Source organism: Sus scrofa, chromosome 10 (assembly GCF_000003025.6).
Source record: "Sus scrofa isolate TJ Tabasco breed Duroc chromosome 10, Sscrofa11.1, whole genome shotgun sequence".
In the NCBI taxonomy this organism is placed as follows: Eukaryota; Metazoa; Chordata; class Mammalia; order Artiodactyla; family Suidae; genus Sus; species Sus scrofa.
The window spans coordinates 51,203,334-51,229,898 of NC_010452.4; the positions used below are offsets into that span (position 1 = coordinate 51,203,334).

Here is a 26,565-nt window from a genome sequence, read left to right on the forward strand (position 1 = left end):
GGGATACTGTTCTGCCTTCTGTTATTCTTTTGAACCCACATTCCATGTGGTAATGGGGCAATTTCTTTACTTCCTCTTCCCTCCCACTGCATTCCATACCCTAAAAAGATGCCAGTTAAGTTTTAACCCTCCTTTAAAAGCAAATTTTCATCTCTACTCTCTTTTAAAAAGTTATTTAAAGTCGTTACAAGTTCTTTGAGGGCCCTCCAACCCTAATCCATGCCACAAAATAGTAATAGGAGAAAATGATTAGTGCTCGGGCCAGAGTCCTCCCGCTGGGCCTGATGACTTTGTAATGAACTACGCATCCATAAACGGTTGACTCTTTGATCTCTGGCTGCTTGTCCAACTCGAAAGAGAGAGGCATTCCAGTCCAAACCACACAAAGAGAGGGGAACACGGGTTATTTATGGGAGCCCACTGACTCTAAGTTTAGCCTGGCTCTTTCAAGATTCAAATACACACATCACTTTGACTGCCAAATCTGCTCCCTCCCCTTCTGGTGTCTAAGGGGGCTATCGTGCAGGAATGTCTGATCTCTGGGCTTCTCCCTGGGGTGAGAAAGGTAGCTGCGTTTGGCAGAGAGACAGACACAACAGTATTTATAGAGACAGTAGAAAATTGACTCCATATGCCTGCAAAGGGAAATCAGAGTAAGTCTCTGGGAGCTAAGAGGACGCCTGAACTCCCTTTCTGAGGTCGGTTCAGCTTCTGGCCGAGAGTAAACAGGACTTACTAGCCAGCTCTCTAGTGGTACAAAATCCAGCATCCACATGCCCTTTTTTATCTAATGATATTCTGCCAACACTTACTTTACAGGAGAGGAAACAACGTCTCTGATTCCTTGAATTCAGAATATATTTTGCAAATCTGACTTTTTTTTTTTTTCTCTTTTTAGGGCTGCACCTGCAGCATACAGAAGTTCTCAGGCCAGGGGCTGAATCACAGTTACAGCTGCCAGCCTACACTATAGCCACAGCAACTCAGGATCCGAGCTGCATCTGCAACCTACACCACAGCTCATGGCAACACCAGATCCTTTAACCCATTGAGAAAGGCCAGGATCCAGCCCACATCCTCATGGATACTAGTCAGGTTCTTAACCCACTGAGCCACATGGGAACTCCACGAGTCTGACTCTTGTATTACTCTGTGAATTTCCTGATTCAGAGCTGGTGCAAACATGGAAACCATGAATTCTCGACTCTGGAGTTGTTGAAACCGAGTTCAATGACTTCTGGCCAGTGACTCTTGAGTCATGATGTTCTTGGGTAGCATGCAATGTAGCTGAGTGTTGATTCACACTGCCCACTAAAGCAAATCCAAGTTGAATAAAGACTGTAGGCAACAGGATCTATCTATTCTCTTTCCCAGCTTCCTCTGGGTCAAATATCGAAATTCTACAATGTGGTGCTGGAGAGGTAAGAGCTATATGAGGACCTTGGTAGTGGGAGAAAACTCAAAATGGAAATTGCTTTTATTTGTATGAAATATTGAAGTGATGGATTTATGATTAAAATTTAGGCCAAGTGAGTACAGCTAAAGCTGGAATCTTTGTTTATCCCACCATTCCAGACACCCAAGTCCAGCTCCGTAAGTTGATTTGGGCAAAGCAAAAGAACCTCAATGAAACTGGCAAATCAATTTTGCTCTTTTTGTGGGACCCTGACTTTGATCAAAGTCATATTACTGGGTAGGCCTTAAAAGGGATCTTAATTTTGATTCATTCTGTTCACTCTATAGACATGAAGTCATCAGATACCTACAGAGGCCTACATATTGTTTGCTAGAGGCTCATTTATTTTTTCGTCATCATGATGGCTTCAAGCCAGACTCTGGACACAAAGGCAGACATATCAGTGAACGTAAAACATAGCCTGAAAAGTAACACCTATGTTGATGGCACTGCCTGTAAGCCCAAAGAAAGAAATGCCGGAAAAAAAAAAAAAATAGCTGCATATCAGAATAAACACCCACTAGAGGAGGAGCGCATGGTTCAACTCAGACATTTGGTTCTATGGAGCTTGGGGAGGAATTAACAGAAGCCAAGTTTTAGAGATAGACCTTTAGCTTATAATTCGTTCACTGTCAAGATGATGAATGCTCACTTTATGATTTAATAAAGACCTACCTAGAAAGAAAATGAGGAGAAGGAGTTGTCCACAGATACGTAGCACAGGCTTTTGGGATGATACCCAGGGCCTCTGGACTGGGGCTCCAACTCTGTCGCCTGGACACACAACGCTCAGTGCAGCCAGTTCAAATGTAGGACCTCAGTTTCTCCATCTGAAAAATACACACAGTAACGTCATGGTTTCCACCAAGTAACTGCTGAGTAATGAGAGATTCATGCTGATTTAAAAAACACAGGAAAAGCAGAGCGTCTGCCGCATGTATGGTGTGTAACACCCAACACCTCGTCATCACACATACGCCTTTATACAAGATATCCAAAGTCAGAGGTTTTAATTCCCAGTTCACAAAACATTAGCTAAACACTACCAAGGAATGTAAACACATTAAACTAGATTGACCACGAAAAGAAGAGCAAGCTGATGTAGGTGGGGGCAGGAAAGGATGGGGAAAGGCTGATTGCGCATCAGAGACCTAATGAAAGGCTGAGCCATCCTGATTCGCCTCTGCTCCCACTGTTGGGAGTGACGGGCAGCTGTGATGGCTTGGATTATCGGATGAGCCTGGATTCCACCAGCTGTGCCAAATGGTGAACAAGCATGAGACTGAGGACCCAGAGGGGGAGGCTGGCCACCGAAGAACATGAGTTGCCAAACATAAAGATATTGAAATCATGGATGAGATCAAGAGGCACCTCGTCTGCAGAGGAAGAAGATTCCAGGATCATTGCAGGGCCTCAGAAAGTAGAACTTGACTTTGCCACCTTCCCCTAGAGTCAGCAGATGTCTATGCTGCTAGAAATTCTGGTAGTTGAGTTCATGTCAATGAACTGAGGGCACACAGAAGAGTACAGCCCTTTAGAACAACATTTCCCCAAGTGGAAATTTGTTTACATTGACCCTTCTTAGTAACCAGAGAAACACATTGCTAAGTGGAATGAAAATCATGGATAAACTATGGAAAAAAGTCACTGGACACAATTAAAATGTGTCACAAGAACACTGTTGAGTGTTGACCCTAAAACAGCCATGTTATTAAAACTTGAACTATACCACAATTAAGATGTATCATGAACATATTATTGAGTTTTGACCCTTGAAAGAGCCATGTTATTCAACTTTTAAAACATTGCCTAGTTCACACAAGTTAGGTTATTTCTTGTGCTGAGTTCAGTTAATTATGAATGCTATTTTAATGAAGAAGAGACCCCCCACCTACTGAATCTATATGCCAGGTTCTAACGCTGAATCTACTGCTACTTCATCATGACACTTACTACACACTCTTACTCTAGGTTCTTCCCTTGATTAATACTTGTGTAGTATTTCTTCCACTCATTAGGCTAATTTCCAACCGGCCACTTAAATGACAAAAATCCCAAATCCTGAAAACTGAGAATCACTGGCAATTTAATAAGCCCCTACTAAGCCCATTAGTACCCCACCAACAACTCTCTGATAAAAGTAAACTCGATTCCCCATTACTCACAAGGAAAGAGTCTCCAGGTTAAAAATGATATTCCTACTGAGTGAGGATCCAGGATCTTAAACCAGATCAGTCTGACTTCAACGTCTGGGATGTTCCATTTACATAAACCACTGACCAGGCTAGGGAGTGATTATTTTATTGAAGACAATATTCTCAACATAGCTATTTGATTAATTTCAAATTTTTATTAATAAGAAAAGTATTAATTTTTAGGTTCATTCATAGAAAAGTCAGTAACTGTCTTACGTTGAGTGCCAAACATTGCTCCCCAAACATGAGGTCATGTAGTTATCACGACCATACTGTGGGCAAGGATTCTGAACCTCATTTTACAGAGGAGCCTGCTGAGGGTCACAGAGGCTAAATAAATGGTCCAAAATCGCATCCTAAGTGGCAGCACCTGACCTCAAACTCATGTCAGCCTAACTCCATAGCTCATTCTCTCATTGGTTACTCTGTTTCTATCTTTGTGATAGTTTACAACTCTTTGTGAATAAGTTTGCTGTTTAGGACCCAAAGTCCCAAGCTGTTCCCAGCACCTACCCTGCTTCCTTGAGTCTTGTCATTCAACCACCTCTTCTGGCCTCCATGTGACACCTATGGCTGCCCGGCTGCCCCTGGTACCAAGGGTCACAGCCCTACCTTCCTGCTGGATGTGCCCAATTCCAACCCCTTCCAAATGTTTCAGTATTTTCTGCTCCTCTTCCCGGAAACTTGGGCCCCAGTGGCTGCTGTTTCACTCTTTTCCTTTTCCCTTCCTACTTATATTACCACATGTGAGATAAAAGAGGGCAACATGAGAAAGCTCTATGTGAGAAAGCAGACAAATTGTGTGTGACCAGAGCAGATATTGCGAGAGGACAAGAAAATACCTCCTGAATTATTTTTGGTCACTGTATTGTTGGGAAATAATAATAATAATAATAATCCATTGCTGGGATATCTTTGTAGACAAGTTCTCTAGGATCAATTCCGATGAATTTAGACTAACTGGGGGCAGGTAATTAAAAAGTATGCTATATTTCCAAATAGATACAGTTTTCTTACTTTTACACAAACAGTGTAACTTCAGTTATACCACTAAAAATGGCCAAGTGAAAATCCTTCATGGATTTTGTTATCATGAATGAACCTTTGCAACCACCTAGTTGTTAAAAAAACAAAAACACTTGGTGTTACCTGAAAATCTTGTCTTTGAGTAAAATAAAAAGGCCCCTGAAATATTTTGAACATTGCTTACCCAGTTTGCAGGATTTTGTTTTTATTTTTGTTTTTATTTATTTACTTTTTTGCTTCTTAGGACTGCACCCACGGCATATGGAAGTCCCCAGGCTAGGGGCAGAATTGGAGCTGTAGCTATTTAATGTGAAACAAGGGTGATTCTTGAAGCTGAAGAAATGATATTACCCCCTAAAACATACGTGCTGTATTCCCTGCCTGACGCTAATGGTATAAAGGTATATACTTTTACTGAGTAGGATTACAGAGGTATACAATGCTAGAAATTATTACAATATATTAACCATGCTGAGAAGAGTGTTCTGAGTCTTAGAGTAATTTAATAAATCAACAGAGGGCATATAGAATTTTTCTTAGCCAGAGTCTTCTAATACCTTTCCTCTGTATAATGAATATTCAGGTGGGGGAGACCAGGAGAGGGAACTGTCCAAAATCCAAGGCTCCTTTCTGTTCTTGAGAAACTCTCTCCAGTGTACAGATGTATTGAGAGACTTTGTCCCCTCATCCTCCAGTCCAAGGAAACTGGAAGAGTTAGGTCTTTCTCAGATCGTCTCCTCTCGTTTCCCCCCATCACTTTTCAGCAGTCCTGGAAACCAGGGCCCAGGCAGGTGACCTGAGCTACTCTCTAAACCTCAAGGGAATGACTCAAAGACAACAGGATGGTTAGAGATAGTGGTGCTGGCAAGGGATTATCGTGGTCTTGCCCTGGTCACACTGCTCCTGCTCCTTGACTGTCACAGCCCGGCTGACTCTGCGCATGGTCCAAGCCTGGCCTCAGCAGCTCAAAGTCTGCAAACCCTCAGTCTCCTAGGCCAGATCAGCTATCTACAACTTCTTGCAATTAGGAACTCTCCCCAGGGCAAATACACAGCCTTCACCTTGCTCTTCTGAATCTTCCCATTCAAGCACCCAACAGACTAAACAAAACAAACACCACCACACACACACATACAGCAGTGCAATGTCTTATTTCTACTTTCATTCTAAGATGCAATGTAGAGTATTCTTATCAATTGTTTAATATTAGTGGCCAGAAAAAAGTTTTTTTAAAAAAGGAAAAATTACATATGGTTATTCTTAGAAATGTAATAAAACTATCCCAATGAAAGACATTCAATTTTGCATATTTTAATACATATCTAAATGTACTATCTGTTATACTACAACTCAGTCAATGCTTCCTTTTTCTTTTGGGAATATTTCCAAAGTCCAAATCAAGAACCCTAATCAAATAATGAATTTCAAAAGCACTCATCTCTGAATTGTTTTTAAGTTGGTAATCTTTCTCTAATAGAATCATGCCAGTGATTTTGCTCATAGAAGGCCCTTTGCTTATGACAGTCTTTTATCCTTTCACAGGATCCTTGTGACCTTCTATAAGTGTCCGGGTCCCTAACCAATTCTATACTATTATTCAAAATTAAACTCAAAACGCAGTATCATGGAAACCCAAATGGCCTTTCAATTGCGTCAAACATAGTCAAAAGAATGAAAAGCATGAGACAACACTTTATGACTTATCCAAAGGCAGTCTCCCCTGGCTGTTGGTCCCAATGCCTTGTCTGAAAACATAGGGCATCACTCCAGACCCGGGGAGAGAGCATTGTTCATCTCCCTTGCTTCTCCCACATAGTCAATTTGGCACCAGGAGGTAGAGAGCCATAGGGAAGGGAAATAAGGTCCTAGAAAGATGTTCTCTGGGGGAAAATGCCTGGCTACTGATGCCTGAAGTTATACACTGGGATCAGATCATCTCTTGGGGTTCTTTTCTGTACTGAGGTTTGATTTTATTGCATTAACGAGTTAGAAATAAAGGTATTTCAAGATAGGGTCAGACTGCAAAGTACATAAAAGTCAGGAAGTGGATCACGAAGAAAAGAAGCATCAGGGAAAGAACATTTGTTTGAAGACTTTGGGAAGGTTAAGTCATTTAAAGAAAAAATACAAATGAACTCACTCATGTTTGAAGGCAAAGGAAAAAGAGCGAAGTGGAGGATAAAATTGAAAATGGTTGAGAAAAAGTTCTTGGGGGTTGGTATGGAGAGGATCCTGGGCACTGGCAGAGAGATTGATTTTAGAGAAGAACATGAAAGCACTTCCCCTTTGCCTTCTGGCTTTTGGGAACCAAGAACAAAATGGTCAATGTCCCCAAAGGGCAGTCCCTCAAGTACGGGCATGGCTTTCCCTTCCCTGTACCCTCCACCAGTCCCTGTATCTTCCATGCAATCAATTTGACACTAGGAGAGAGAGAGATGCAAGAGAGAGAAGCAGGACCCCAAAAAATAGGTGCTCTGGAAGTTAATACATAGCCTGAAGCCTTTAATTCTCTTCATGAACGGAATGCCACAGAAAGACTGTCAAGGGCCTGAGCTTGTTGAGTCTGTTTATCTGAAATGAGTTGTAAAGTATATGTCTGACTTCCAAGGAATAAAATGAATTGTCATGGTAGAGAAAGTTTCATATAGGAAATATCATCCTGAAGCCTTCCAGCTTACACCCCTCCCTTATAAGTACCTACCACAAATTATTTCTGTAATAAAAATGAGGTTCCAGAACAAACTAATTACATGGGAGAGCAACTTACACTTTACTGCAGTCTCCACAATATATTTTTTTCATCGAATATGAGTTAGCCAAAGTAATTAGGAAAAAAAATGATTAGCAAAGCTCTTTATTGAATATGGATCCAAGTCATTAAAGAAAAAGTAAAGCATTTCTTTTGCAAATGGCTTTAAATCTACATTTTCTTCCAAGTGATAATGTGTTTTGCCCTTCAACAATAGCTTTTTGGGGACATGTGGTAATCTGAGAGAATATAACTCTTCTCCTGAAATGATATCAAGTTCTTTTTTTTCCTTTCAGGAGAGAACTTTCTCTAAGGTGGTAGAAAGTCTTAAAATGTGGCTGCCTCTTTTCAAGAGACCAAACTGCTCAAATCCCAGTACAAATCATCCGTAGGTAAGACTTGGGAATCACTTCTACATTCAAAAAGACCATCAGGCTGTGCAGTTTTCCGATTCTCAGGTAAGGCCGGGCTTCTGAGAAGTAACAGTAGGCTTTGAAGGCATTTGCCTCTCCTCTTTATACCTTTACTTTTAGCAAATATTTTGAATGCTTAGGAATAAACAAGGATAAAATCCATCTGACTGAAATTACATTTTCCCATGTGAGCTACTTAGGTTTAGTTGGAAATTCCACAATATAAGTTTAAACCAGCATCTCTCACCATTTCTTTTTTTTTTTTTTCTTTTTCTGCATTCTTGGCACCAGGCTTGTAGAAAAATTTGACTGCTGACGGAAAAAAACCTCCAAAAATAGCAAAGATGGAAGTTAAAATTCATTTTGGGAACATATTAAATTTTTTTAAGTGTACATTGAGATAAAATTGATTAGTATACTTCTTATTATTTGATGATTATTTTATTATTTAGATCTTCATGGAAAATGAAGCTTCTAAGCACTTTGGTATGGCTATTGGCATTGCAAGTGAACCAGCTCATTTTTCCCCTCATCTTTCCTTCAACCAACATTTATTGTGTGGCTACTTTGTACCAAACATGGTGCCTGCTGTTGTGTACACAGTAAAAATGAAATTCACCTGATTCCAGTTTTTATTGTCTAGCGAGGAGAAACTCATTGCTAAAGGTCCTGGTCCAGTGCTCTCCTCTTGTAGAGAAACTGTCTCCTTAATAAAGCCACTTTGCCCCTGTTTCCCAAACCCCCACCTTCCCCATCACTCTGAAGCAAGAAGAAGTGCAAGCACAGCTACAGTAACAACTTTCACAGTCCTTGCTTCCTGAAGAACATAAAGATGCTTTCTAAATGTCTTCATTATGTTTTTATTATAGTTGATTTACAATGTTGTGCCAATTTCTGCTGTACAGGAAAGTGACTCAGTCATACATATATACACATTCTTTTTTATATTCTTTTCCATTATGGTCTATCCGAGGAGATAGGATATAGTTCTCTGTGCCGGATGCAGGACCTCATTGCATATCCATTCTAAATGTAATAATTTGCATCTACTAACTCCCAAACTCTCAGTCTATCTCACTCTCTTCACCCTTCCCCTTGGCAACCACAAGTCTGTTCTCTATGTCTGTGAGTTTGTTTCTGTTTTATAGATAGATTCATTTGTGCCGTATTTTAAATTCCACATATAAGTGACATCATATGGTATTTACCTTTCTCTTTATGACTTACTTCACTTAGTAGGATAATTTCCAGTTCCATCCATGTTGCTGAGAATGGCATTATTTCATTACTTTTTCATGGTTGAGTAATATTCCATTGTATACATGTACCATATATTCTTAACCTATTCATCTGTCGATGGACATTTAGGTTGCTTCCATGTCTTGGCTATGGTAAATAGTGCTGCCATGAACCTAGAGATGTGTGTATCTTTTTGAACTATAGTTCTGTCCAGATATATGCCCAGGAGTGGGATTGCTGTATCATATGACAGCTCTATATTTAGTTTTCTGAGTAACCTCCATACTGTTTTCCACAGTGGTTGCATAAATGTCTTTGATATGATTGCGTGTCTGCTTCAGATAAAGGTGAGAAGAGCTGGATAACATTCTGGGAGCATCCAGACATAGTCAGAGAATGGACGTGGGTAAATGAGGGAGGCTGTGGAGGGCCTTTATCTCTATAAAATGGGACACATGCCCCTTGGTTAAGAGTTCACACCAGCACTGCAATGCCAAATTGAATTTGCAAAGTGTATTTCCATCATTTATGAGATTAATAACAGTTTCCCAGTGAGATGGGCCATTCCATATTCCATTTTACTTCAGAGAAATAAGAAAGAAGAGGTTAAATGACTTTCCCAAAGTCAATAATAGACCTGGGACCAGGATTCAGAGTTTATAAATCCCTATCCTGTGCTGAAGGCAATCAATCACACGCTTAACCTTGTCTCCAAATCAGGGCTCAATTTCGCTGTTTAACTAATTAGAACTAAGACACAGCAGGCAAGAAAGCAGTGCCTGGTTCATAACACAGTGACATTACTTTACTGCTGTTTCAATTGAAAAACTCAATGTTCTTCCAAACTTCTCAATGTTTTTATGAGACAGTTCTTGGATTACCACCTCAACCTGTGTCTGTTCCCAAGTACCATACATTTTCAAAACAGCCCTAAGAAATACAAAATACTACTGAGGAAATAATGAAGCTTTAGGAAAAGAGGGAAGTGCTCTCTTAATAACGAGGAAGTTGCTTACACTAATTTGGCTGTAATGGAAATGATAAATTCACTATTTACTTGAGAAGTATTACTCAAAAATCTAGGATTATGAACATGTCAGTTTCCTTAAGTTGTGATGGTTCCAAAAAGATTCTATTGTTTCTTCTTTCATTTTCCAAATTGACTAGTTATTCCCTAAAAGCTAAAAGAGAGACAGGGAGCTGGCTCTTCTGTTAGTTTGTTGGATCCTCTGGGAAAGCATAAGTTCTCTGAAGGCAAGAGTCATGCCATTCTCAGGGCAACGCTTGACACCGGACAAAAATTAATCCTGGTGCGAATCTGTCTCTGGTATATCGTGCTGCCCTTGTAAATGTTTAAATTTTAATAACATGGACTGGAGACAAATCTTGTGTCTTGAGGCAAGACACAAGAAAGCAAATTTTCTTTTTTACAACTTAGGGCAGGGACATTCCATATCGCATTCTTATTTCAGACAGTGAAACCACTGGAAATAAATGGTCATTTCAGATAAGAAAATGAATGGCAACATATACTCCATTAAAATTGAATTTGGTTTTGTTTTTAAGGGAAAAATCCAACATACTCTTGGGAGGTGAGAATTCTACCACTGAACCACAATGCCTCAAAATCCAACATACTCTTAATGATACTGTCAGTTTCACTAAACATTGCCACAGCTTTAAAGGTTAAATGCCACCTGAGGGCGTCTGTGAAGCTCCTACACTGGGATAGAAATGTGTGGTTTGGATTTGGCTTTGGTCAAGACCGAAAAGATGAGTAATGGATGCAGCTTCACACTGCCCCCTGGTGGTGTCATGCTCAATGATGCTCAGAAACTTCCTCAGTTTTGGTGTAAGACCCAGACATGATCTTTTGCTTCAATAGCAACACCTTCAAGAAAGGCTTCTGAATTTAGACCTAGAAAAAATTAGTCTCGGGCCCCTCCTCAATTTTCTTATATATCCTCTGTTCCATTTCTCCAAAGTTTGCCCTGGGTAGCAAGGAGGAAGGCAAACTCTGAATTTAGGATTTCGACAAACCCAGAAATCCTGAGAGCACTGTTGGGCAGTGGGGCTGTCCTAGGTCCTAAAAGCAGCAAAAGTTTCCTATCATCAGCACCCCAGATCCCCCATTCCTCAAATTCCCACAAACCCAAACTCCCAACCCAAGTAGGATATAATAGCTAAAAGACCATTGAGGTCATACTTGGCTTCAGCAGTTATGAACTTGTGGTTTAGACAGCAAGAAAGGCTTTTCCATGTGAGGGTTTCCTAGGCCAGGCTGGTTTATGAATACCACACAGTCATCACCAGATTAGTCCAAGGAGAGCCAGTTCTGTCGCTCACATCTCCCCCCTTTCCTCTAGGGATCCCCAAATCTACTCATGAGCTGAAGTAGTCATTAAACTTGGCATATGACCCTATCCCCCAGGGAGAAGCAGGAGGGCTTTTAACCTCAGGACCACTTGTCTGTTTTGCTGAGTGCCTGGGAGCCTGGGCTGAGATCCACAGAGACTCAGATGTCCTGCCCCCATCCAGCATCTCTTTAGAAAAGGCTGCCCCCACACAGCCAAACTCCTGATGCTGAGATATTTGAGATGGCTGGACAGCTACCTGGCCACCAGCAATTCATACGGCAGTCCCCAAAGTACTGACTGCTTCTAGCTGGGACTGGAAGCTGGGCAAATAGCCCAGCATAAGAAAGGAGAGAAGGCCAAGGAGGGAGCCCCAGGGCTGGCTATTTAGTCCCCTTAGGCTTGTGGGGATGAAAATAAAGCTATCAGAGTCCATGGGACAAGGTGACTGCAAGGGTCTTAAGTGACATGTTTGTACAAAGAAGGGTGAAGATGGCTGTGACATCACTGATTCTATTACCCTGACATGCTGATTCAGTTGATCTGGCTGGCTCGGTGGGTCTGCCCTCTCTTCCTCTCCTCTTTCCCCCTACCATCCATCTGTGTCCCTTCTGGACTTGCAAGCTCAGTGAAGTGGGACAGGCTGTGTGATCCTGCCACAACCCCCAGTAGGCTCTTCTGGCTCATTTGCAGGATCCAACAGGGATGCTGAGCTTAACAGTGATAGGGTATGATGGGACCCCATGAGCACTCACCTGCCATCAAAACCTCCTTCTAGCCCATTGGCTGGGACAGCCCAGCATGAGGGACTCCAAGAAAAAACGATGGACCTTGGTTTATTGACTTTTTTCTGTCAAATACACCTATCTCATGGGGACCATGCCTTATCCTGGTGGGTCTTCCTCTCACACTGGACCATTAGCATATTCAATTGATTTCCTCTAAGGGCTCTCCGTACACCAGCCCCCATCACTTTCCTGTTTCTCTCAGGTCTCATTTTGACCTTTAAGAAGTCACCGTGGGGTAGGCAGGCTGTTTCATCACCTTTGGGTTCAGTCACACAAAAAACTGCTATATTCTCTGGAAATTCAAGCCCTGTCACTTCTATTTCTCTGTAGTTCAGTCAGATCCATTACATTTTTAGTTTCTCCACTTCATAAGCTTTTGCTTTTTGAATGCACTTCTGAATACATATTCACCCAAACAACCTCCACAATAAAAGAGCAATAAAGACATATAAATCCACATGGAGTGCACAACCCAAAGCACTCCAGCTTGTTTCAATGTTGTGGTTTGGAGAGTATTCTTTTATACTGTTGCAGAGTCAGAAAAGTAATTTTATCCAAGGAATAGCTCATGAAATGATGGGGTTTTGGGAAATCAGGCAATTTGGCTTCATGTCATTATTTTAATGGATCACAAGGCAATTTCTCTTCTATACTTTCCACCACCAACAGGCTGTTTATTCAGAGGCTGGTAGTCAGATTGCTATGTTTAATGAGATCAATACAAAGTGTTCAGCCTGGTATTCAAGTCCCTGTAAAACCTATCTACCTAACTATCCCTCACCGTCAACCCCTGCTCCTCCTACAGATAATGTTCCTTTTTGATCCTGATAGAGATGGTGTTTATCACCAACTTCAAGGGTATATGCCTGCTGTTCCTTCCCTAGAATTCCCCATCTCCTTCAGACATCTAGGACCTATTCACATTTCTCGGTGCAGCTGAAATCCAGGGCACTGTGCAAATGTCACTCGCTTTGTTGAACTCAGCTCCCACTCCACACACACACACACACACACACACACACACACACACACACGCGTGCCCAGGATCTGCCACTTTACCTCTGCACCCATCTATTTCTTTCCTAATTAGATTGCAAGCTCCTGTACTTCTGCATTCCCATTAAGCACTGAACCCAGGGCTATGCCTATCTCAGGAGCTGAGTAACTAGATGACAGACGACGTGAAAACCAGGAGAAGCCAATGTAAACAGGATTGGGGGAAGATAGTTTTTCAACACAAAGCTGAGCCATACGTGATGCTAAATGCTGTCCAGGTAGCCTCAGGGTTGCAGGATCTGATCCTCCTTTTCTCTACACACACAGGCTGGCTTTGCAAAGCACAACTTTTAGTAGATATCAGGAAGGTACCCAAGTAGCTTGATGACCTAATCAACTCAGACAGCACAACTTGACAATTCTAGTTCTAAACCTAATTTAAGTAGAAAGAAGGGCCTCGTTTCTCATTTTGCTTTTCACGTACAGACGAAGTCATATGTAACTTGATTCTCCAGGGGCAGGTTCTCAGTTTTATTGTCACTTTATATCACTTGCCTGTGACTTCTTCATTTATAAAATAAAGGATTTGGAATATTAAATTGTTCTGCAAGATTCTACCTCTATCACTTACCCTCTTATACCCTACTTCCTTTCTCATCTGCCCTTCTTCTCTCTCTGACTTTCACTTTATCCATCATAACACCCGTTGCTACCAGGTAAAGAAGTCATTTTATCTGTTCATCAGGACCTCTTGTAAAAATGATGTAAAGCAGCAATTTAAAAATAATTAAAACACAATTTCTTAGTTTTCATTTGACTATGGCTCTGCCGTTCTTCCTAATTTAGTTTTTTACAAAGCTAGTGGATTTAAAACAGATGTGCCTCCTTTGGGGAAAAAAAAGCAACAGAAGAAAGTGTCTGTTTTTCTTAAATATATTTTAGATAACCTCGTTATTTTCAGCACCCACAGATATGACTCATCATTAAGAGAAGAGAAAGGTACCCATAGAAACCAAATTAGGAAAAGAATGTGGATACTTGTGATTAAATATAAACCAAAAAACGACCTCATTTTAAAAAGGATATTAATAATAGTGAAGTTATATTGCTATTTATTGGAAAGAGATAAAAATGATTTTTAAAGGCTTTAATGAAAAGAAGTAGAAAAGGGAAAGGTTTAAGGAGAATTCACCAATAAAAAGATGAAAATCCAATCCCTTGACTCTTGTGGTGCTTTTTATAGCACCTGCTTAGTTGGGAAATGTGTGCCATGACTCACTTTTGAAGTCAAGAGACAACACATTTAACCAAATAATTCTTATCTCCTCTTGGTATAACTTATGACCAATGCCTCAATCCCAATAAATATATTTGTGATACACCCAGCTTCTCAATAGCTCTAAACTTCACTGTACATGACATAATGAGAAGGGTGGCAGAGATATGCAAAAATATTTAAAGATTACAGTACATTTTATTTTTTTGGACATTGGTGAATTGGGATATTTTATTTTTAATTTTTATTATAGTATATTTACAATGTTCTGTCAATTTCTGCTGTACAGCAAAGTGACCCAGTTATACACTTATATACATTCTTTTTTTTTTTTCACATTATCCTCATGCTCCATCACAAGTGACTAGATATGGTTCCCTGTGCTATACAACAGGATCTCATTGATTATCCACTCCAGATGCAATAGTTTGCATCTACTAACCTCAGACTTCCAGTCCATCCCACTTCCTCCCCCTTAGCAATCACAAGTGTGTTCTCCATGTCCATGAGTTTGCTTCTGTTCTGTAGACAGGTTCATTGGTGCTAGATATTAGATTCCAGATATAAGTGATAGCATATGGTATTTGTCTTTCTCTTTCTGACTTACTTCACCTAGTATGAGAGTCTCTTCCATTCATGTTGCTGCAAATGGCATTATTTTGTTCTTTCTTATGGCTGAGTAGTATTCCATTGTGTATATGTACCACATCTTTTTAATCCATTCATCTGTTGATGGACATTTAGGCTGATTCCATGTCTCGGCTATTGTGAACAGTACTGCAATGAACATAAGGTGCATGTATCTTTTTCAATGAAAGTTTTGTCTGGAAAAATGCCCAAGATTGGGGACTGCTGAATCATATGGTAGTTCTATATTTAGTTTTCTGAGGTACCTCCATACTGTTTTCCATAGTGGTTGTATACAGTACATTTTATATTCAGCAAAAAAAATTTAAAGATCTATTGTTCTCATAATACACATTCCACAAAGTTGAGTTCTGAAAATTTCCCATGGTTAGTGGGTCTTGGGCTCCAGTGACTGCTCTAGAATGGGGACAGTAGCTGCATTCTGGGTGTGCCCTTGGAATAGTCACTAGCTCTGGCAGTTTTTGAAATCTGGAAAATGAACTGATTTGGTATTTGACTTCTAAGGCTGTTTCTAAAGAAAAACCTGTGTATCTCCATGCTCCATCCTTTTTTTTCCCTTTTTACAGCTGCACCTGCAGCATATGGAAGTTCCCAGGTCAGGGGGCGAATTGGAGCTGCAGCTGCAAGCCTCCACCACAGCCACAGTGACACTGGCTCCAAGCCACATCCAAGCTACTACACTGTACCTTGTGGCAACACCAGGTCCTTAACACAGTGAGCGAAGCCAGGGATCGAACTCACATCCTTATGGAGACAAAGCCAGGTCCTTAAGCCACTGAGCTACAATGGGAACTCCTGACACATCCTTTTTTATCTTAAAGACCTAAGAAGGCAGCACCAAGTTTCAGGGAGATCTACACACACACACACACACACACACACACACACACACACACACACAGCATCCATTTTATCTGATGAATATAATTGCAACATCTGGCTTCCTTGCAACTTCGGTAAAAATAATTAAATCAATTACTGATGGTGAACATCACTTATTTTTGCAAAGCTGAGGTCTGATATATTTCATTTCAGCAGTCTAAAGTTTTTGTTCCACTCACTAGAAATTGTGTTTCAGAGGACTTAGCTTGTGCTGCTATTTCCAGAAGTGGTAATGAAGCAGAAATTTTCTCAGAAATTAAAATAAAAATTAATGGAAATTTTGCTTTTCACTCATCATATCACCAAATCAATGTTTTATATGAAGCTTCTCTGTAACAAGATTCTAAATTACGTTTCCAAGAATTTCTGTGCAAAACATTTCCATATGGTAAGGGTCTGTAAAATTTTATAACACATTAACAAATCATTGTGACAAGGAACACTGGTATTAATTTCTTAAAGTCAATGTCATATTTCTAATATTATTTTATGGTTTTATTTCCTCATAACTGGAAACTTAAAAAAAAAAAAAAAACAAACCAAATGTCTTCTTAGAAAACCAAAAACGAATAAAGAATCAGCACCATAAATGAACAGATTATACAATTCTCATGTATACATTTTATTTTAACCTAAAACAAAGTGTCAATTCTTAGCCTATATTACAGCACTCTTTTTATTTCTCTTGGGGTACTTAATCACAGTTTGCCTGCATTTTGTAATTTATTTGTTCATTTGGCTTTTGATACTCCAGTGACAAAGGAAGATGGTTCAGAAAAACACAACCTCTTGAGGTGTTTTCAATAGAAAGAGATATAAGTAAGGGAATTCGAGGGTTACAAAAATGTTGAAATGGTGGGAGGAGAAAAATTAAAGTTTGCCATTAGCTTCAAGAGAGTTGAGAACTTTCTGGAATCACAGGAAATGATTGGTAATAATCACGGCGGCCTGAATCCCAAAACCCATGACTATAGCAACACCAAGAGCTGCTGAAAAATCTCCCATCTGCTAAAGCCCAGACACCTGCCCATGGAGTCGCTTTTCGGCTTGGGTCTATTTTCTACATCTTGTGAGAATGTGTCTCATTGGCAGAATCTAATCTGAAGCCTTCCTGGCAAGGGATTCTGGGAAATGAGTTCTCAGGCTTCCAGCCCCCGTGATAGTGGGTGGTGCATGGAAGGGAATGAGTATTTCCGGGCTGCCTGAGGTAATTCAGTCTAAGCTCCAAATGGGAAGGATCCATCCTGCTTTCTTTTACTCCCTAAAGAGTTGCACAAACTTTTTGGTCTCAGGATCCTTTACACTCTTAAAAATTTTTGAGAGTATGAATCTTTTGTTTACAGGCACTATATCTATCAAGCTTGACCATAACGGAAAACAAAATTGTGAATATTTAACAAAACTGTGAATAGTTGTTAATTTACTAATTCATTCAAAATAACAATAAAAATCATTACATAGTAACATAAATATGATACTTCATATGAAAAAATGACAGTACTTTTCCAGAATAACACAAAAAGTAGTGAGAAGAGTGGCACTGCTTTATATTTTTGGAAATCTTTTTAACATATGGTATAATATTGACTGTTTCCCTGTCTTCTATTAAGAGAGTAAGAACAAGAGTGAAAACTTGTTCTTAACAACTTACTTTTTAGGATTGATTTTTAAGATTATCATGTTGGCAAGAGTAATATTTTTTTCTTGTCTATTTTCTGTGTTTCAAAGTGATTTTATATAAGAGCACTTAAATCAGGACATACAGACATTCACTGGAGACATGACTTAGAGGGAAAGATCACTGGGTCTCCACCACACTGTTCTTTGCCTGATGTGTTTGGGAACATGAGACCCTGTCACCAGCCATATGTCTGGCTCATTTTGCTGCCCAGGTAACAATCAAGTGGAAATAGTTCAGGTTAAGAACTTTAAGATCACTCTCCCCACCATATCCTAAAGGACTGTGAGAGAGAAAATGGTGAGTAGAACATGATGGTTAGTCCAGGGGCTTCATAAGAGAACTTTAAAACTTTGGTTAAGGAAGAACCTCAGATGATTCTTTCAAGTAAAGGAAAAATACAACCCCTATTCATAATCATAGCATCTTTTACTTTGCATCGTCTATGTATGTGTTTAAATGCATTTTGTGTACTTAGTAGTACATATTTGTAGGGCAATGCATGTAAATGATAGATAGATGATAGATAGGCAGACAGACAGACAGATGTGCCAGTATTACTGGGAATATTTGAAGTCTGTTATTTCTATAGCTAGTCCCTGAATTCTCCACGGTGTTGTGCTTCAAAGACCAAGAGACTGACAGGAAAGGGGCAGGCACATATGAAGGCCCAACAAGAATTCAACATGAAATATTCACTGCGTTTGAGAAACTCTGTGCAAATTTAGGCTAATTTATCAGAGTAACTTCAAACCAGTGTCAGAAAAGACACCCATGCATTTCCTTTGTTTTATGCTCTGAGAAGTAATTATGTTTCTGGTCAGAAAAGCAGGGTGGGGGCGGATGGCAATGAATCTGGGAACATTCAGAAGGTTCTCCTTCTTTGAAGGAGGTCAGGCTGAAGGTTACAAGAGAGTGTTGCAGCCTGAGCTCTTCCAGAATGAGGACAGGACTTGAAAAGGTGAGCAATTCTTCAGGATGTCTCTAAATACTAAGCTCGGATCTCAGATTGAGGACATTTCCATTCTTCATCTGAAATCACCAAGATGATGATCATTGCCATTTTATGAGCAGACTGTTTCATCCTCCTCCCTCATCGGTGCTGGAGCAAGCAGTCATGTTTAAGGAAAACGTCTGAGAAATGAGCAGTGGAAGAGAAACTCAGTGGGAGTATTGCGATAATGGAATTCTATTCTACAGTTACCGGGGCACAAGTTTTTTCCGGAGGAGAAGAAATAGGGATGTTATTTTTAAGGAGTAGCTTGTGTGCATCTAATGACCCTGGGGGGAGTCCCAGGGGAAGTCTCTGCTCCTAAAGCTCTCTTTTCAAATTAGAGGGCTGCTGAGTGAGCAATCTGAGTTGCTCCTCCTGGTCTATTTGGTCTCTTCCAAATTACCTGGCATCTGCATTAATGTAAAAAGAAACATCATTGGGAATGGCTATTAATATAGAAAATAACATTACCTTTAAATTGTGGCTCCAGGGAGCTGGGCAATGAAATCTTTTACAGGTGCTCATTAATTTTTCATTCCATATGACACTGGTGAGGGCTTTAAAACATATAAAAATGGAGAGGTCTTTCTTTTCCAACTGTGTTGCTTTTTGGGGAGCTGGGTTAACCTAGTCAGTATCCATCAGTCCTAACCCTTGCTTTTCTTTTTCTTCCTGCTTGCTAACACTAGGCCATGAGAGTGTGACAGAATGACCACCGGATGAAATCAGGAAATACCTCCCTCCTCATCCAACTCTGCCACTTATGAGCCATATAAACTTTGGCAAGTGTCCTAACCTCTCTGAAGCTTAGTTTCTTCATATGTAACATGAAAGTCATAATGCTCGCCCTCCCTTCCTCTCTAAGCAGGGAAATGAAAGTGCTGTATAAACCTCAGAGTTAAATAAATTGATAACATTCTAAAAACTAGGGCTGGGAGATGGCACTTAATTAGTGAAAGAAGAGAGGTTTGGCAAACTTTGAGACCATCTCAAGATGTGTTTTTCTTCTAACAACCAGATCAAAATTCTCTTCAAACCTTCAAATCATCCTTACGGAACCAAGAAGGACCTAACTCCGGAGACAACATTTTTTTCAAGGGTACCCCTCACTCCATTTAGATATAAAACATACATGAAAAAGACCTCTGTCAGCAGAAAGGCTTGCAGACTAAAAGTCATAATCATCTTTAACTTTTTGTTATAATTCTGCTGAGAAAGAAAGTGGTATCTCCTGGGGTTTTATTAGCTCTCTGACTGCCAATGACTTTGCTCCTGGATTCCTTTAGAACAAATTAACCTCCCACAAAGAGTCTTGACTTAAGCAAAGTATATTTCATCTTGAAATAGCAAAGCTTCTCCCTTGACCTGGTCAGTGCGACACGACACAGCCTTCAGTGGGACTTTCTATAAAAATCTCTGCTCCCCACTTGCCTACAAGCTGCCATTGAGTTTTCAAGGTCCAGCACATCTTTGGGAATCAAAGCCTTTGGACTTCTTCCTTCTACATTTCCTCCACAGGCCCCAACTTTATTCTTCTGAATCCATATTGACATTGCTTTTTTTCTTTCCCTCTAATCTCTACAGCATCTAGAAGAGTGCTGAACCTATAGGAAGTACTCATTAAATATGTGCTGATGGAGTACTAAGGAATATTATCTTGTACACAAAATATAATGTGAGCCTGAGTCAAGAGGGAGAATTTTGGCATAGATGCATGTATCATTTGCCTAGAAATAGAAGTTATGCCTTTGGGTACAAATTATCATATTTTAATATCCCTAAATTGTTAACAATTTAAGAGTTGCAGTTCATTTGAGACTAGATCATTAATAATCTTATAGAGGAAGAAGTCGTCCAGCTAAGCTGTTACTCAATAAACTCCCACCGTGTAGTAACAAGAAAAGAGGCAGTCTGGAATGATGAAGAAAGAGTCAGATTTCTCCTTCCTGTTTTGCCTCAAGTTGCTTGGATGATTGTGGATTAATTGTTTTATCTCCCTAAGACTCAATTCAATCCTTCGTCTAAAGATGAGTGATCTGGTTAGTTCTGACACTGAGCTGGGAGTCTCTGAATTCATTCTGGATCTACAGAGGATGAATGAAAAGAGAGGCACAGGAAGTTCCCATTGTGGGTCAGAGGGTTAAGGACCCAACGTTGTCTCTGTGAGGATGTGGATTTGATCCCTGGCCTGGCTCAGTGGGTTAAGGATCCAGCATTGCCACAAGTTGCAGCACAGGTCACAGATGTGGCTCAGATCTGGTATTGCTGTGGCTGTGGCTCCAATTCAACCCCTAGCCCAGGAACTTCCATATGCCACAGGTACGGCCCTAAAAAGAAAAAAGAGAGAGAGAGAGAGGCACAAACTGCAAGTAGGAGTAGTCCCTACACAAACAGATGAGTTCCTCAAATCTACCTAGCTTACCCTGAGAAGTCTGGAAAATAGGTGCAATGGGTCATAAAGGGAACCTGGCATGGGACTGTAACAATCACGTGGAAACTTCTCTATTTCCAGATAATTCCAATTACAGAGATCCACTGTGACACTGTTAGAAGTGAAGGGAAGCCAAAGGATCAGAAATCTCCAGGAATACAATACAATCTGGAGGTGTGTTGTTTGGTGTTCCACCATCACGTGTCCTCTCACCAATAGCCTCTTCCACAGGAAGTGACCTCCACCCTGGTAAATGACACGAGTCCCTCTTATAAGCTCCTTGTGACTCATACAAGGAAGGTAAGGCAGCTCTGCTCGTTCATCAGAACCAAGTACGTGCTTCATTTTTACCTTTTATTTCCGAAGGAACTTTTGGTATCTCTAATTTTGTCTCAGGGTAAAAAGGAAAAGCTGGAAGATGCTGGCATGGGGACAGCAGGTTGAAATCTTCATTTCAGATGCTTGCTTTTTATGAAATGTGTGCTGCCTGCCTGCCAAGCATTTCCCTGAAACTCTAGTTGAAAGGAATGTGGGAAGCCAGACAAGAGGAATGAGGGGGCCATAAAATCAGCTGGCAAAGAGAGGTTAGGGGCCAACTTCCCCAGATAAAAATAGTCTCTGCCTCTGGGGACAGCAGCTTCCTCAGAGATTCATAATTGACAATCCGTATTTTCCATGTAAGGAGAAGGGGCACTGGTCAGCCACTGCCCCAGCCCCTTTACTTCTGTGTGTATCAGCCAAGTGCACCAATGATCCAGGAAAGGCATGCTTTCTGCAATGTGCTTTGAGTAATTAAATGAAATTTCTGAAGTTAACTGTTAAGGAGAAAGTAAGAACACAGCTACACCCAGAACTCATGAAAAGGAGCCAGAAATTTTCTACAGTTTTCACAACGGCCAAGGAGGAAATGTCTGTCCACAAGAGGGAAGGATAATTATTAAACTTATGAAAATTCTTTCAAATTATAAAGTGGGGAAGAACAGGAATATATACTGAATTACTTTCATGATGGGCATTGTACTAAGTGTTTCACACAGCAGAAACAGTAGTGATAAACAAACAATGCTAAATGTATTTTTTAGCATGTAATGCACTAGGTTCAATTTTATGTGCTGCCATACATGTTACCTCACTTAATCTTCATAAGTCCTCTGTATTAATAATAGCAATTGTAGAAAAAAAAAAACTGAGGTTAAGAGGGGCTATTTATCTAACATCATACCATTGATAAGAGGAAGAACTAGGAAAAAGAGGAGGAACTAGGATTCAGATCTTGGTATAAATTAGTACAAAGCCCCTGATCTCTACATCAGAATACATTTTTAACAGTTAATAGCATCCTAGCAAGACGCTGATGAAAGAAATCAAAGAGGACACAAACAGATGGAAAGATATACCACATTCTTGGATTGGAAGAATCAATATTGTCAAAATGACTATACTACCCAAGGCAATCTACAGATTCAGTGTAACTCCTATGAATTACCAATTACATTTTTCACAGAACTAGAACAAAAAAAATTTAAATTTGTATGGAAACACAAAAGACCCCGAATAGCCAAAGTAATCTTAAGAAAGAAAAATGAAGCTAGAGGAATCAGGTTTTCTGACTTTAGACCAAGCTACAAAGCTATAGTCATAAAAACAGGATAGTATTGGCACCAAAACAGAAATATAGAACAGTGCCACAGGATAGAAAGCCCAGAGATAAACCCATGCACACACGGTCAATTAATCTAAGACAAAGGAGGCAAAAATACACAATGCAGAAAAGACACTTCAATAAGTGGTCCTGGGAAAACTGAGGAGCTATGTGTAAAGAATGAAATTAGAATACTCTCTAACATCACATACAAAAATAAACTCAAAATGGATTAAAGACATAAACATAAGGCCAGATACTATAAACTCTTAGTGGAAAACATAGGCAGAACCCCCTTTGACATAAATTGAAGCAATTTCTTTTGGATCCACCTCCTAGGATAATGAAAATAAAAACAAAAAGTAAAAAACTGGACCTAACAAAACATAAAAACTTTTGCCCAGCAAAGGAAATCATAAACAAAATGAAAAGACAATTCACAGAATGGGAGAAAATCTTTGCAAATGAAGTGACTGACATGGGATTAATCTCCAAAATATACAAATATCTCATAATAGCTCTATGTCAAAAAAACAAACAACCCAACTGAAAAATGGGCAAAAGATCCAACTAGACATTTTGCCAAAGAAGACATGGATGGCTACAAATCACATGAAAAGATGCTCAACATCACTAATTATTAGAGAAATGCAAATCAAAACTACAATGAGGTATCACGTCACACCAGTCAGAATGGCTATCATCAAAAAGTCTACAAACTATAAACACTGGAGAGGATGTGCAGGAAAGGGAATCCCACTACACTGTTGGTAGGAATGTAAGTTGGTGTGGCCACTATGGAAAACAGTATGGATGTTCATCAGAAAACTAAATATAGAACCACTGTATGATCTAGCAATACCACTCCTGGGAATATATCTGGAGAAAACCATAATTCAAAAAGATATATGCACTCAAATGTTCATTGCAGCACTATTTACAATAGCCAAGACATGGAAACAACCTAAATGTCCAGTGACAGATAAATGGATTAAGAAAATGTGGTACATATATACAATGAAATACAACTCAACCGTAAAAAAAGAATGTCATTTGCACAAAATGTGTGCACCTAGAAATTATCATTCTAAGTGAAGTATGTCAGAGAAAGACAAATACATGAGATCACTAATATGTGGAATCTAATAAAGAATGATAAAGAGGAATTTTTTAAAAAACAGAATCAGACTCAAAGATTTATAAACCAAACTTAGAGTCACCAAAGGGAAAACGTTGGAAAGGGTATACAATGGAAGGTTGGGATTGATATATACACACTACCATATACGGAACAGATGAGTAACAAGGACCTACTGTATAGCACAGGGAAATCTACTCAACACTCTGTAGTGACATACGTGGGAAAAGAATTTGAAAAAGAATGGACATATGTACATGTATAACTGATTCATGTTGCAGTACACCTGAAACTAACACATTGTAAATCAACTATATACTTCTAAAAAACTTAATTAAAAATTAAAGATATAACCAACATTCAAAAAACCCGTTAATAGCATCCTTATTTTATGGACAAGAAAACTGAAATTTGAGGCTCTGTAATTCCTCTCAGGTTAGCATCTTAGGAATTGTTGGCTGCAGATTTCCAATCCAGTCCTTCACAACACATGCTTTAACTCCTTTGCCAAGTATTATACCTTCACTATGTAGCGTATTAATCATGAGCCCCACCAACTAGGGCCTAAGCCCTGTAATCTGTGTTTTTTCCATCAGGAGTATACACACAGTCGATGTGAATGCTTCCTTCTTTCAATGAATTAACCTGGGAGTTCCCGTTGTGGCACAGTGGTTAATGAATCTGACTAGGAACCATGAGGTTGAAGGTTCGATCCCTGGCCTTGTTCAGTGGGTTGGTGATCCGGCGTTGCTGTGAGCTGTGGTGTATGTAGGTCACAGATGTGGCTCTGATCCCGCATTGCTGTGGCTCTGGCATAGGCCGGCGGCTACAGCTCCAATTCAACCCCTAGCCTAGGAATCTCCATATGCTGCTGGAAGCGGCCCTAGAAAAGGCAAAAAGACAATAAATAAATAAATTAACCTGAATTGCCTTCTCTATCAATCATATTCTTTTCCATTTTCAATTTTTAAAAACTTGGTTATGTATTTGGAAGTAACTCAATTAACATCGATTCTAGGATTGTTCCAGAGAGTTGCACATGCAAGTCCATTTGGCACGCTGTCTCATTTCCTTCCTGGGCTGAAATGAGAGGGTTTTTTTAAGTCATACTTTTTCTTTCTTGATCAGTGGTTGGTCCCACGGCGGGGTGGGGTGGGGTGGGGGGAGCCGCAAATGGCTGACAGTGATAGGTGTGAAATCTAAGACCTGAGAAAAGCAAAAGGATTTACAATAGGAACGAGTTTCTCAGCATTACCTCTGACTGCCTAGGATAAAGAAGAACTTCTGCAGGAGGGAGCAGTGTGCTTATTCGAAGTATATTTAGCAAGTTATGAACTGGATGAATATATGAATTTATTTTTTATCTGGATGAATATATGAATTTGTTCCCTTGTAATAGAGGATGACATTTTATGGAATTTCAGCATGAGCCCTCTGTGAGACTGTTTCAGGAATGGGCAGCAAGCTGCCTTTGAACTTCAAGTTCAGGTAGACCTGCCTTTGAATCCCATCTCTACCATTTATAAAGAGCATGACTTTGAAGATATTACTTAATCTGTCTAGTCTTAGATTCCTAATATGTAAAGTATGCTGCCTCTAGGATTAAATCAGACAATACATGTAGTGTAGGGTAAGTGCTAAACAAATGGTAGCAATGACTGTGATGATCAGAATAAAATTCTTTCATTGTTCCCTTTTCCTTCTTTAGAGCTATTTTTTCTCCTATACTTAATTATCTTTGCACTTAAATAACAGAGACATAAAAAACTTTTAACTCCTCGGCATCAGCTGACAAAGTGATATTACAATTTTACAGTACAGAGAAAAAAATCAGAGACACATAGCCTTTCAAACTGAGCCTTTTCAATTCAAGCAGAATCTTAATATTGATTTATGAAAACTAGAGTAGCAAAAAGTTATGTAGTGATTTTCTCATGAAATGTAATGTAAATTCTATGTAAATTCTCTCGCAAGAAAGGAAATGTTTATTTCACAAAATAGACTTAAAAATTCACCAACCATCAATCAACGTTTGATTCTAGAATATTCAAAAGGTGATGCTGGCAAGATAATTAAATGCAGGAAAGAATAGTTTTTTCAACAAAAATGTATTGGAATAACTGTATATTCACATGTAAAAGAATGATGTTGGACCCCTGTCCTACACCTTAAGTAAAAATTAACTTAAACTGGATTGCAAACCTAAATATAAAAGCTAAAGCTATAAAATGCTCAGAAAGCATATTAAATCTTTGTCACTATGTATAAAAACCATCTTTGATACAACATCAAAAGAAAAATGACAAAAGAAAAAAATAGATAAACTGGAGTTCAACAAAATTAAAGACTTTGTGCAACCAATGATTCCATTAAGAAAGTAAAAAGACAATCCACAAATATAGGAGTAAATATTTGAAAATCATATATCTGATAAGACTTATATCCAGAAAAATATGTACATAAAGAATGCTTACAACTCAATAATAAAAAGATAAATAATACAATTGGAAAATGAACAAATGTTCCATTTAGACATTTATTCAAAGAAGATCTAAAATTAGCCAATAAGCTCATGAAAAGATGCTTAACATGCATTATGAAAATGCAGATCCAAACCACAATAAATTATCACTTCACACACAGTAGGATGGCTCTAATAA

General features: G+C 39.4%; 1 long non-coding RNA gene across 1 annotated transcript in view; it reads right to left on the reverse strand.

Annotated features, from left to right (window-relative positions):
* The window catches only part of LOC110255588, a 72,611-nt gene continuing 47,080 nt past the window's right edge, over window positions 1,035–26,565 (reverse strand). The window contains exon 3 of the long non-coding RNA XR_002336139.1: window positions 1,035–2,286. This is a non-coding gene — a long non-coding RNA (uncharacterized LOC110255588). The remainder of the gene's footprint in view (window positions 2,287–26,565) is intronic.